Raw genomic sequence first — 14,622 nt, forward strand, 5'->3', positions numbered from 1 at the left:
TGTGGGTGGAAACTTACAGATTAAGGGGCGGTAATATTATAATGAGATCCCTTTGCCACGTCACCAAGGGAGCAAAATCAGATGCGCTCGTTTTCTCAGACGCTTGCAGAAAAAGGCTTACCTAAACAAAGTAATTGGGTTAAACTTTTTCACGTTTCCTTGGTTGGTAGATGCACCAGGGACCTGATTATAGCACTTAAAACCTGGAAAAGTCAGATTTTCATGATATGTCACCTTTAACATGTTTTTTTGGATTTTAGGAATCGCTATCCTGCATAGTTGTAAAGACAATTATTTGGACAATTTTTACCAGCTCCAATTGTGGCCACAACTCATGAAAGAGAACTTTTAGCTATATGATTGGGTACATTTACGCTCTTATCTTAATTGTATTGATTGATTGTCAATGTTCCAGTTTTAGCAGTCTTTCTACGTTTATTGCCATGGTAAAGTAAAAAAAAGTCATGTTACAAGATTTGAGCAAATGCAGAGCTGATCTGTCTGATATTTTAATGACATGTCAGTAAATTACTTTTCATAGAATGAGACACCCATGGTTTTAAATTAATAAGTGTGGACAGCCTTTATTTGCTTGTGCAGTGTGTGTGTGTGTGTGTGTGTGTGTGTTTGTGTGTGTGTGTGTGTGTCCATACAGACTAAAAGTTCGGCACCAGGGATTTCTCCTCATTAACAATGGATCTGGACAGACCTTGTTCATTACACATGCTGTGTAAAGAGTAAGAGGTATCTGATGGCAGTTTTTTTTCTCCCTCCTGTCCGCTCTCCCTCGCTTTTTCCTTCTCTTTATCTCCTCAAGTGCAAATGCCTCAACTGAATCAATGCTGTTAGATCCCTCTTTAATTAAATCAACAAAGTGAGCAACAAGATGATATTTGCTTTCTAAAATGTAGCAGAATCTCAAAGACCCAGCTCTACAAAACTCTATAACAGAGCCTGAGCGCTGGCTTTGTGTCTGTGTGGCTGTGACAGATGCCATACTGGGTGGAAAACTAGCGTTGTTTTCACATTGCCAAGCCTGATGGCTCAATTCAAAGTCAGCTGCAGTAAGTGATTTATGGCTTGGTTTTAATCAGCCTGCTGAAAATGCAATTAGAAAGGGTTCCCACCGTGTGCAAATGAGCCGTCCCAAAGCCACTCGAGGACGCACGCTGTTAATTAGCCGGGTAGGGCACCTGTTAGCGCTCTTTGCTGGCCAGCGCAGAGAAGAAGAGAAGGGTCACGCGGCCACAGGGAATGAGGGAAGTGGTTACCCGAGGGTGCGAGAGTGTGGCAAGGGTGTAAGGCACTTGTTAGTGAACTAGGCTGGACCGAGGAAGAAGACGACAGCTCTGGAATAAAGTGGTCGATGCAGAGAGAAAGGCCACTGGTAGGATCGTTGCTTGAGATATCAGTGATAGAAGATGTGCAATGGCAGAAATAAATTGGAGCACTCGTGATCTTTAAGAGCAAGAGGGTGCTTGTTAGTGAGCCACAGGAGGCTTTGCTGTTATAACGGATCAAAACAGCACGTAAAGGCCGGGAGCGGTGATATGGTGAGATTAGCAGGTGTCAAATGTGCGAGAGAAAGTCTGGTGGAAATTGGAAGGTTGTCAATGGTAAGGTGAATAAGAGTTAGTTAGGAGGAGGAAGTGTGGATGAGATTTGCATGGTTTCAGGCTAAGCCAAGAAATGTGGGGTTACCAAGGTAAAGTAAGGCCATGTATCAATTGGTTTTACTTTAGGAGCTACAATTTAGTTTGGACATCAAGTAGAGATAAACTTTTTTTATCTAAATAAATAATAATAAAAAAAGTAAATTGTTTTGTATGCTACATTTTGAATTGCAGTATAATATACAGAATAAATGGATATTCATTTCGAAATTTGCTAAATTTTTATTAGTGTTACTAAATTGTCTGTGCTTGTTTTTTTTATTTTGTATTTTTAATTTATAGATTAATGGATAGTTTACCCAAAAGGACAGTTTGTCATCATTTACTCACTCTCATGTCATTCCAAACCAATAAGACTTTGGTTAATCTTCAAAACATAAATAAAGATATTTTTATTGAAACCTGAGAGATTTTTGTCATTCCATTGAAAGTCCAGGTAACTTCAAATATATAATTTAAAACAATGTAATTTGAATGTTAAATGACAGCAAAGGTAAAAGAGAAGGCAAATTGAACCAATGTACAATATATCAAATTTTTTGCTGATATGCAATATTGATCATTAATGGCTGATACATTTATAGTTGCATAATATTGTGCATCTCTAATATTAAGTGGCATCCAAGCAGTGCCTGTACCAGAACCACCTTATATCAAACATTGCAATTTATTATGATCTTTTTCTTATATTTATTAAACCAATAATTTACAATTCAAAACATGTTGTTGCCACAAGGCTATGTTTACACTTCTTGTATAGAATGCTATATGTTCATGCTGATCTGCCTGATTTAGCTAGCCACAACCAAGTGCCAGATTAAAATACCATAGAATTAGATTCGATGGGCTGCTTTTGAGCCAATGCCAAATGATATGGGATGCATTGTGTCCTCTTAGCCTGTTTTAATGAAGTTGATAAGCATATTTATTTTGTTATCCTAACTATATGCACAACCATATTACTTCATTATTTTTCCCTATTGTCTTTGCCTCTAACAAAACCGATCAATTGTGGACACAGTTTTGTGTGTGCTTACTTTGCTGATCATGTGTTAAACTCAACCTACATCCCTGTGTTATTCTTCTTTTTAACTCAATAAATACATCAAAGAGAGGAGAATACTCTAGTTCTCTGTTTGCCTTGCGGGTCCAGGCGTATTTGCCTTTGTAAGCTCTGTCTATTGAGACTGTCAACATATGTAACGTAGCATTTTTTTTTACACTGATAATCTCATGCTTTTAAACTATCATTCCCTCATGATGGGCAAGAAGATAATCAAGATAGAAAGGAAGAAATAGAAATACCAGAGCAAGCCACAGGTGGTTATGCTTGTCAGATCGATGCAAGATGAAAGGATTAGACCACTACCCATTTAGTTGTGTGTTATAGGACTTAGTTGCATGTTATAGGACTCAGCTCAGAGAAGAACTGCAGTGGGTTTGTGAGATGATAACAATCTAATTCAGTCATAAAAATGTAAAATAAAAATAAATTATTTTAAAACAATCAAAATAAAACAGAGAAATGAACTAAAATTTTAAGATACTATTCACAGAAAAACTTTTCCCTCAAAATCTAATTTGCATATTCATGAGTCAATGTAGTATACAGTATAAACTTCTTATAATGCTTTTTTGTATAATTTCTTTGTTTGACAGAATCATTCGCTTTCATTGTATGAAAAGCGCAATAACATTATTTTTCCATGTACTGCTCTTTATGCTTCATGGAAGAAAGTCATACAGATTCAAAATGGCATGAGGGAGAGACAATGACAATATAACTAGTTGAACTATTTCTTTTCTTTTGAAATTAAATTTTAATAGAAAATATATTTGCAATATGGGCATAACCTGACAAGCACAAACCCACACACAAATCCACGCTCAAATGCAACTCCACACAGTCGGATTCTAATGTGTGAATGTGAGAAGTGATGTCATTACAGTCTCATCACGTTTGATACAAATGAAAAAGCCATGAAGAATGCACAGAGAAAATAAATTAGCAGGAGTGGTACTTGAGATTCACAGGCGTGTTCAGCATTGTTTCCAACACAAAAGCATGAGTAAGGTATGCACTTCTGATAAGAAATAACTATGGCTAAGCCATCCTTAAAACTCACATTGGTGTAAGAAACTACTCGCTCATCTGTTTCAGGAGTGGAGAGACTGCACCTCTGAAAACAAGCAAACAAGGGGAAGCAGAGGAAAGCAAGAAAAATCCATCAGCTATTCCAACAGCAGGGGAGATTCATCTCTGTTGTGCAGTAAAGAAACACACTTGCGTACACAAACACACACTCACAAAGGAATAGCATATGGGAGCAGGCTTACAGAGTGTGACTGAGCAGATGTGGATTTGATGGCGTTCGGTTGCTCAGTCTGGTGAAACCCAGAGGCTGTGTGGTGGCATTGTGTCGGTGTCAGCAAGATGAGCTGCTGCAATATGCCCCAAGTCAAATGCGAACTCAAACGTGAACTATTGAGTGAAAATACGTTCACGTCTTCAGGCCCCTGCTCAATTTGATTACAACAATGTGCATACCTAGCTCTTATTAGTGCTAATTTTGAACATTAAGCATTTTGTTAGAGTATCTATCTATCTGTCCATCCATCCATCCATCCATCCATCCATCTATCTATCATCAGTGGTGTGAATTGCTGTTCTGAAATGAGGTGGCAAAGTCCTCCTTACAGTTTCTTTTTTAATAAATCAAAGTAAATTAATGCACCAGTTCATGACATGACATTACATTTAAAATACATTGCAAGTTAGTGCTTTACATGCATTTTTTTCAGTTAATTCAAAATAATTACTTAAGGCAGTAGTTACTTAAGGGTGTAATGGTACACAAACATGACGGTTCGGTTTTGACGTCACAGTTCAGAATGGTTTTGGTACAGCAGGAGGAAAGAAATATATATATTTTTTAAATTAAACAATGTTTTACTGAACAAATTGCTTTTTCTTTAAATAAGTTCAATTACAATTAAAATTTCTTAGGGATAAAAATCTACCTCAGCTTCTGCTCTAAACTATAGGGAGCCCTTTTACATTGCTATAAGGTTACAATTAACAAAAGAGCCCAGACTTAAATTAAATTACTTAAATTGGATTACTATTTATTTTTAACTATAATCAAAATTAAAAATTTGTATGCAAACATGTAATTTGCACATAATGCAGTTTTTAAATTAACTTGTAAATTACACAATTTCTATTTGTTGTTGAAATACAATCATTTACACGGGGGCTGTCATAACTTGTTTCATAAAAGATTAATTTAAACATACATTAAATAATTAAGACATCAGGTACAGTAAAATATTATGAAGTATATAATCTAATATTTCTTAAAATGCTTTTCTATAGACTTCATTTCTCTAGCAAACAACGAGCTGTGGACACTGATGACTTGCCTGAGGTAAATGAAATGCTACATGACATTTTGTTTACAAGCTGTTTTATTGACGTCTTTCCGTAATTGAAACACTGATCGAGTAATTACATGAAATGTTCATTCATGTTAATTTCACGTTAAAACTAGTAGTAAAGCTGAAGGGATGATTGCGCTCACTCGCACTCCATGCTGCAGTTTGAAATGAGGTGTTTATAGCGATCAGTCATGCCTCATCAAAGAGCGCGAAAACGGCATGTATTGTCTGAATTTCCTGAAAAACTGGAATGATTTGTTCGGTACACAAAACACATGCGTACCAAACCAAAAGACCCATACCGAACATTTTCGGTACGAATATGTGTACTGTTACCGTTACACCCCTATAAGGCAGTTGTAATTTAAACTAGGATATATATTTTTGTTTGTGAACTAATGTTCAGCTGTTCTTTTTAACAGTCAACTTATTTTCAGATTATCAGTCATCAGAGGTCGGTAAAGTTAATTTCAAGCTGATTGCTCACTAAAAAACAAATTGTATGCAATCACAGCAGGATTCTCACGGTCATTCTCAACAACCCCCCACCCAACCCACCAAACAAGTAATATCTAAATATATAAAAGGTAAGAAGTTTAAATGTAATTTGAATTAATATATTAATATATATATATAAATGAAGAGTTTGGTTCCAAAATGTGATAAATGCCTTTTTTTTTTTTTTTATTGAGTTTCCGCCAAAATCAGTACTGTATCTGGTCGTTATTGAAAAGTCAATTTTTAATTTTACGCAAAATGCGATATCCGCCGAGTTATTCTGTCATGTTTTCTCCTTTTTTTTCAAAACCGCAACGAACACCAGTCTCCCTTCTTTGCAGAATGCGATATATCCGCTCAACCAATCACAGCGCACCATTACACGCACTGTAAACAGTAACAACCAATCACAGTGCACAATTCCATGCACTCTAGACAGTAATGGCGGCGCTTTGAATATACCCGCATCCTAGTTTTCCTCATCTACTTTGTACTTTGTGATCAACAAACAAACTTAGGGCTGCACGATAAATCGCATGTGATTGTCATGCGCATCTCGTCAGTAAAGCCGGTTCTGTGATTAATAGTAAATCTCCATCACGTGCTTTCAGATGGAGCGGCATTTAATACACAGAGCCGTAGATCACTGCAATATTGCGTTCATAATCGCAGATGAGTCGCATTCGATTATGAACGTGATATTGCGTAGCTTGTCAGTGTGTTTTTATTTATGCCATTAATGTTTTTGTTAATACAGCGTATATAGCACTACTCAACTAAATGAATGTAACATGGCAAGTTGAATGTAAGTGAAATGTCATTTTGAAATTTCTGTGGTTTAATGTGATATTGTTGTTCATGTATGTGTGTTCAAGTCAGCTCATTAGTGCACTATCATTAGTACCTCCTGAATATTTAATATCAGACCCACTTTAACTATAGGCAGAAGAAACTAACGAAGTGGGTTCTCTTACATTAACCCCAGTTAGGGAAACCCTGTGTATTGTAATGTTTAATGCACTTCATGATTTCGATATCAAATAATGTAATATTTTCTTTCACTTTCCCTTTTTATATCAATATGGTAAATTTTTTTATTTTTTTATCTGTGTTTTTGTTCTGTCACTGTCATTCTGTTGCACTGTGGAAGCTTCTGTCACGAAAACAAATTCCTCGTATGTGTAAACATACCTGGCAATAAAGCTCATTCTGATTCTGATTAATAGTAAGTTTACAACAAGTTCGGTAAAAAAAAGTAATCTAAAAAGTAGTTAGAATTCATTACCTAATATGAATAACCACTAGTCAGTTGTACTTGTTTTCCTTTTGGAAACATGGTCGTGTCAGTATTGTTCTAGTCCGTGATGGTTTATATGAAAGTATTCAGGATGGAGTTGGTACAGAATGCTTGTGAAGTGAGAGCTGTTTTCCAGTCCCCATTAGTAAACACTGCTCTCTCTCCCTATGATCCACTTTGCCTCTGATTAAAGCATTCACTCAAAATCTCAGGGCTCTGGCCTCCAACTGAGATTTCTGTTCATTAATTAAAGCCTTAATGTAATTAATTACCACCCAAATGAGAATTCAGGGCTTGTTTGTTAAAACCGAAATGTGGAAAGATTTCTGGTTGTTTAAAAGTACTTCAGTTGGAAGCCAATGAAGAGGCTTTTTAGAGCCAGGTTTTCTTAAGAGTACCTACAACAAAACAGCATTCCATGCATGCTTAGTCCGATTGGAATACTTTTCAATTGTATATTCATACTATTATGTAACTATTGTTTTTTTATTTGTTGGCAATCTGTAGATTATCCATCTTAAAAGTTCTTCCAGACTTTGCGTGGTGGTATTAGACAGAAATGTTTGTGAGAGGAGGTTGTTGAGGTTCCTTTCATTATTGCCAGCATGAAAACAAATGTAATGCTCCTCTGATTTCATCAGAGTTCTTTCCATTCGGTCTGTGTGATAGTGTCACCGGCTGCCATCGCTGCTCTATTGGGTCGTTATTCGGCACTACGTGTGCAAATAGTTTTGTGCTGCTGCGGAGCGTGAAACAGCAAAGACAGGTGGGATTGCATCTGCACATCAGAGATGTTCACACCTGTCAATAAACATCTCACTGGCTGATAAGTGCAAAGGCATCCATATTAATTTATCATGACATTTATTCTCAATGCGATGACAGATATACAATATCAATATTAGGACACACAAATGCTAGTGCAGGGGTCGAGAACCTTTTGGGCATGAAGTGCCATTTTTTTATTTTTCTGGTTAACCACTGTGTCAATAAGCACTTTAAATGCATGCAGTACATAATCACATAATCATTTTTAAATGTTCAGATAAAAATCTGTAATTATTATCATGCAAATAGTGCAGAATCTTAAATATTTCTGAAGCAATTTTTCATAAGTTGTTTTTTTATATTTAATTTTTTGACAGTTTGTTTTAGTACACACAGATAGAGAACGTAAATTAAAATATCTACAAGACACTCGGGTTCACAGAGATAAGTTGTTTTTGAAAGTTTTCAAAATCCTAAAGGTTTCTTTATTTTAAAGGGGTCATATGATGCGATTTCAAGTTTTCCTTTCTCTTTGGAGTGTTACAAGCTGTTTGTGAACAGATAAGATCCCTAAAGTTGCAAAGACTAAAGTCTCAAACCCAAAGAGATATTCTTTATAAAAGTTAAGATTCGTCCACGCCCTCCTAAAACGCCTCGTTTAAACACGCCCCCACATGTCTACGTCACTGTGTGGGAAGATTTGCATAACACCACCCAAATGTTCACACAAAGAAAGAAGGCATAACTTTTTGATTTTCGCTGTAGTATTGTTACCGCCGCCGCCATGTCGTGGAGATGCTGCGTTTCATTGTGAAAGCGAAACTACTTTGTTTGGCCTTCCAAAAGAGGACACGACTAATAATCAGTGGTTAAGTTGTATTTACAACACTGTTCCAGAACAGTTCAAACCAAATATTCAGATGTGTGCAGCGCATTTTACGGAGGACAAGGACTGTTTCCTGGGAGAGTAGCCTACAATGCCAGTGTTCTGACAAATAATGCTGACTCAGCCTGTAAGTACGTTTTCATATTTAAAGTATTTGCCACTGACTATTCAAACGTGTAGAGCAGTGCTAGTTGTTTGTCGTTTCTCCGATCACAAATGCAAACATGGTTTTATGTTTACGCGGCGTGATGCAACGCAATGCGTAAAAAGACAGTATAAGTCATTATAATCAGTAATTATGTCCCCACTGGATGCTTCAAATGCCTCGTTTGTAATGGGTTTTATTGGTTGTCTCGTCGCACCGGGACGCGGCATCACAATATGGTAAGGGGCCTAACATTTCCGTCACACGCTTGAGTTGTGATGAGACCAATTGTGCATTAAAACTTAAACGTTCAATGTAATCACATTCTATATTAATGCACTGCTTTAATTGATGCACGTGTACACACACACACACACACCACTTGCACACAGATAACAGATAGCGTGCCGCACATATGAAAACGTTGTCAACACTGCCCCGTGACTTTTATTAATTCAGCTTTGATACTGAATCGCTACATTATATTCCTCAGCAACAATGGAGTAAAATAGCTGTTTTTAAGTAACTAAGCTTATGTTTGCAGAGAGAGACGCAGGTAATTATCTCTCAAAATGTAGTTTGCATCACTGGATATAGCTGTCAGACATTTAACATTTCTATTGTAAAACAGTTGACTAATAGTAAATGATTTGGATTGACGAGCGCTGTTAGCCACGCGCATTTAATTCTCAAACAACTGACTGTAATGAGTCAGTTCTTTTAAGTGAATCAAATACATAAAGATGCAATCTGTTCTGCAAATTTTCGAATTTGCTCAAATTGTTATTTTTCAGCAAAATTCAGTAATTTCAATAGTAATCTGTATGATTGGGAATTCCAAAAGATTTCCCCTATGCAGATTTCACAACTGACTGTGAGAATGAAACCAGTGTACTTACTGACTTGTTCATATTATAACGTAGTTAAAGATCTTATCAATATTAATGATTGAAATATGGGTAACACTTTAGTATATTCTCACTATTAAAGTTGCTTATTAGCATGCCTATTATTAACATTTTGGCTGTTTATTAGTACTTATAAAGCACATATTCTGCATATTCTATATCCCTAATCTTACCCAATACCTAAACTTAACAGCTACCTTACTAACTATCTATAAGCAGCTAATTAGGAGTTTAAGGCAAAGGTCTTAGTTAATGGTTTGTTAATAGCAAAAATTGGACCTTCAAATAAAGTGTGAATGAAATATGTTACCAGATTTTTGGGGGGTTTAGCATTGTTTTGTATACGGTATAGTTGAGGCTAATTACTGGATGGCATTTATGACGCTTCTTAAAAAAAAATACTTGTGAAAAGTCATTAAAAGTCTGTGTAAACTCCCCTTTTGCAATTTTATTTAAAGCATCTCATAATTTGCTGGTGAATTGCAATTGTTCCTGTTTTATTTCCAATAACTAAACATTGTTAATGGAACCTTTAAGAGATAAGAGGAATCTGAACTTCATGATTACCATGTCTGTTCATTTTTGATAACAATAATGACTTTTGAAAACAAAATGTGCAAGAGTATTGACCACAAGAGTGATTATTATTAGCTCCTGATCTACTTACTTCATGCTATGCTAGAGCTTTTTATCTCTTTGTGGTTTATGAATATCTACATCAGTGTGGATTGATGCTTCTTAGATTGAATCTCCTGGGTCTGTTTCTTCCTCACTGGTAATTATTTTCTAATCTAGGCTCTATATATGCTTCTACTTTGATGACATAATCAATCTATGCATCAAAGGCGAACAACACAAGACTCTCTTTAAGACCTGCAGATCAGAGATGTAGTGTGAATGTTTACTGGAGGCGATAACACTGTGTGGAAAACGTGGCCTGTGAGCTCCTGATCACATGGATCTACCGCAGAAGAGCGGGTGATCATTGCACACAAACTGGATTTGTTATGACTGAGACTTCACCTGCCTGTCGACACATTACGCTCTGTATTTATTTGTTTATTTATTTATCATCCCATGGTTTTTAAGGTTAAGGTTGCACAATCTCTGGAAGTGGGTTAAATGTAGACGGCTTCCTGTCAATCAAAAGCACGTTTTTGTGTGAGTCACAGAGGTATTTTTATTTTATGCATAATGCCAGGTCGAACTGTGGCAGGAAAATGGTAAACTGAGATTATTGATGGTTGGACTGCTTGACAGTTTGCCCAGGTTAAAGCAAACATCTTGCAAACTGGTAATCTAAGCCTCTTGGGGGTAAAATGGTAAAGGCACAAGACAAGCAGTGCCTAAAAGTCCATTAACCTGTTCATTTGTACTTTATGGTAATTTAAATAAAAGCTTGATATCGTTTTGAAATCTATATCTTGTTTTAGTTACATTCCTGATAAATGAATAGTTCACCCAAAATGACAATTCTGCTATTATTTACTCATCCTAATGTTATTCCAAAGCTGTATAACATTCATTCTTCTGTGCAACACACAAAAAAAGAAATGAATAACCTGGCTATTTTTAATATCATGAAAGTTAATGGGATCTGGACTGTTTATCTCCAAAAGGCCAAAAAAAAAGCACTATAAAGATTTCACAAAAGTAATCCATGAGATTTTTCCATATGGCTTTATTTCAGGTTTTATGAAGCTGTACGGTAGTTTTGAACTCAAATTAAAATGAATTTCACTTCGAATCTTATAGTCATATTTTAACTATAGGGCTGTGCATGAATAGTCAAATATTCGTGTATTCTCTCTGCAATAATTATCAGAAAAATAAAATATTGCTTGAATTTTGCTAAATTTTGTTTTTCATCAGTGAAATAGTGATAAAATCGAATGTAAAAAAAACAAAATCACACTCAAGTGTATTTTTCATTAATTAACAAATATTTGAGTATCCGTTTTGATTAATATATATTACAATTAGGGTTGTGCAATATGGACAAAAAAAACCTATCGCGATTTCTTTGATCAATTTTGCGATTTCGATTTTGATCACAATTTTGACACACACAGACATGCTTTACAGTCATAAATGCATTCAGTGTGAATTTGAACTAATTTTTACCGTGAATAATGCGTCACTTTAATTCAGCGCGTGCAGCACAGCAGAAATAGACTCCATGCTGAAACGATCGCAGCATAACTGCTGCAGATGCACCGCTCCTGGAGCGCACTGCCGGTCATGAGAAATCGAGTCCCCCCTCGAAATCGGGTCCGCTTAGGACCAAGGCGGTAGCTGTTTTAAATGCCTGATCAAAAGTCAACACTTATGTTACTATTTCGTTGTGAATATATGTATGGTAAGTGCAAATGCGTGGTGTATAAGCTAACCTAGCAGGCTAATCGGGTAGCTGTATGCTATGCTAGTAAGCGAGTAACCAAAAAAAACCCCATAAAAACGAGAAATGTTTGATTTCACAACCTATAGCTTCGGTTATATACTAGCGTATGAAACATGTAATTTAAAAGACATTAATGGTCATTATAACGAAGTTCAAATGACATAAATCAAAGCGCGATTTTGCAGGAATTGTAATCAGGCGCTAAAAATAATACCCATTAAATGTTTGTTGAACCAATGGGATCACTCCGGGTCCTAAGCGGACCCGATTTCATGGGGACACTCGATTTCTCATGACACCAGACCGCAATCGCGTGCAGTGTGAACGCTCTGATCCGTTAACATGGGCGCGGAAAAAATACGCACCACAGACGGAGTGTGTGAACCTGGCGTTACGTTTGTAGGCCCGTCCGGTCTGTTCTGTTCTCGTGCTCCATTTAGGTGTGCTGCATTCTGATTGGTTCGGATAGCATACTGCGGGGAGGTCGGGGGCGCGAAAATTTGTGCTATAATGCGATTTAGAAATCGCGCAAGCTCAAATCGCGATTTTATGACGATTTCGATTAATCGCACAGCCCTAATTCTGATTTCACAACCTATAGCTTCGGATACTAGTGTATGAAACATGTAATTTAAAAGACATCAATGGTCATTATAACGAAGTTCAAATGACATAAATCAAAGCGCGATTTTGCAGGAATTGTAATCAGGCGCTAAAAATAATACCCATTAAATGTTTGTTGAACCAATGGGATCACTCCGGGTCCTAAGCGGACCCGATTTCATGGGGACACTCGATTTCTCATGACACCAGACCGCAATCGCGTGCAGTGTGAACGCTCTGATCCGTTAACATGGGCGCGGAAAAAATACGCACCACAGACGGAGTGTGTGAACCTGGCGTTACGTTTGTAGGCCCGTCCGGTCTGTTCTGTTCTCGTGCTCCATTTAGGTGTGCTGCATTCTGATTGGTTCGGATAGCATACTGCGGGAGGTCGGGGGCGCGGAAAATCATGCTATAAAGCGATTTAGAAATCGCGCAAACTCAAATCGCGATTTTATGATGATTTCGATTAATCGCACAGCCCTAATTACAATTACAATATTATTAATAATGTCATAATTTTATTGCATGCATGATGATTTGTGCCTTTAGTTCTGATCTCCAGAAGAGAGCAGATAGCCATGCACACTATTTCCTCCATTATTTGCACACTTTCAGATGGAAAGAATTCCTCTGACGCTAGAATATTAAATGAAGATTATATTAAACACCGTGCATATTTTAGCAAAAAACAACTCGGCTCATTCTTGTTCCGGTGAATCCAGGTGTAAACAGCCTCGTCTCGGGTGAGTTCTGCATTTGTAATGTATTGGATTAACTGGCTGGTCTTCAGAATGACCATGGGATACCGAGATAAGAGCCCGTCGGCTGCGGGAGGACATGACTGCACTCCGGTATCTGGGTTATTAGGCATTCTTCCGATTTGTAATGAATTATACACACTGCGCCCAGCCAGGCTTTAGCTCCCAGGTGTGTGTATTAATGCTAAAGGCCTACAAATGAGAGCACATTTTCAAACACAGCTATTCTCCAAGTGCTCATCGTCATGTTCTCGCTGTAGGGGAGCTTCTCAAGCTTTCACTGCAGGGGACACGGCTATAAATGAGGTGCTTCATCTATCGGGTTTGTGTGCACAATCTCATCTCTTTCCGCTAGTTGATTTTCTCTGTTAAAGTTCACTACACATAGTGGGTCATTATCAGAAACCGATTTGGTTACAGTACAGTCATATTTTTTTTTTGCCTGTTGCTTGTACACAGAAAATTTATCTCTCCCTCAATTTTTTTTTTAACACTCTCTCAGTTTTTCTCCCTCACATGAATACTGGAGCTCAACTGCGTTCAGATGAATGGCATTTAAACTCTTAACATAAATATTCCCCTCTCACCCAGCAATGCTGATAACTTCAATCATACTTTTTAAATGATTTTAAACGGTTGTGAGTTTGCATGGTAGTATGGTGAGATCACTTTGAGTAAAGGTGAGGGTGGATGTGTCAGGGTGATGGGAAGTGATAATTTGCTGAGAAATTGAGAGGCAGTGTAAAAGAAAGCCGTGAGATTAGAGTCCTAGGCATAATTTTTTTATTAAAAAAAAGATCAAATGTATTTCTGACTCTAAATCATCAAAATAAGTGTGCCAAGTTACTTGGCAGCCGCAAACAGTCAGTCAGATTAATGAACTGTTGGGATAACGGACTACATTGCTTTTGGAAGAATTGTATTTCTCAATTATTATTATTAATGCACTTAATTTTTTATTGAACCTTGGTGTCTTTTATCATATTGCTGCCGTCATAATTTTATAAAAACAAATGAGAGGCTGTGGATTACAGATGCGGATTACATAATGGTAACCATAATGGTTATTGGCCAGGTGTAATTGTCCATACTCCTTTGCACCTATTTTTGCATTTAGATTACATTTGATTAATTTTAAAACCACTAATAGTTTAATGTATATAAATTATTAGTGTTTTTATAATAATAATAATTATAATATATATATATATATATATATATATATATATGTATATATATATATA

General features: G+C 36.7%; 1 protein-coding gene and 1 long non-coding RNA gene across 2 annotated transcripts in view; one reads left to right on the forward strand and one right to left on the reverse strand.

The window, feature by feature from the left end:
* The window catches only part of LOC107673713 (uncharacterized), a 15,156-nt gene extending 2,035 nt beyond the window's left edge, over positions 1–13,121 (reverse strand). Inside the window, exons 1-2 of the long non-coding RNA XR_001632429.1 lie at positions 13,109–13,121; positions 3,756–3,757 (exon numbers count right to left, since the gene is read on the reverse strand). This is a non-coding gene — a long non-coding RNA (uncharacterized LOC107673713). The remainder of the gene's footprint in view (positions 1–3,755; positions 3,758–13,108) is intronic.
* LOC107673712 (neural cell adhesion molecule 2) overlaps positions 1–14,622 on the forward strand; it is a 239,412-nt gene that overhangs the window by 15,100 nt on the left and 209,690 nt on the right. The gene's annotated exons all lie outside the window — the stretch shown is intronic.

Source organism: Sinocyclocheilus anshuiensis, unplaced genomic scaffold, assembly GCF_001515605.1.
Source record: "Sinocyclocheilus anshuiensis isolate Anshui unplaced genomic scaffold, SAMN03320099.WGS_v1.1 scaffold628, whole genome shotgun sequence".
Lineage (NCBI taxonomy): Eukaryota > Metazoa > Chordata > Actinopteri > Cypriniformes > Cyprinidae > Sinocyclocheilus > Sinocyclocheilus anshuiensis.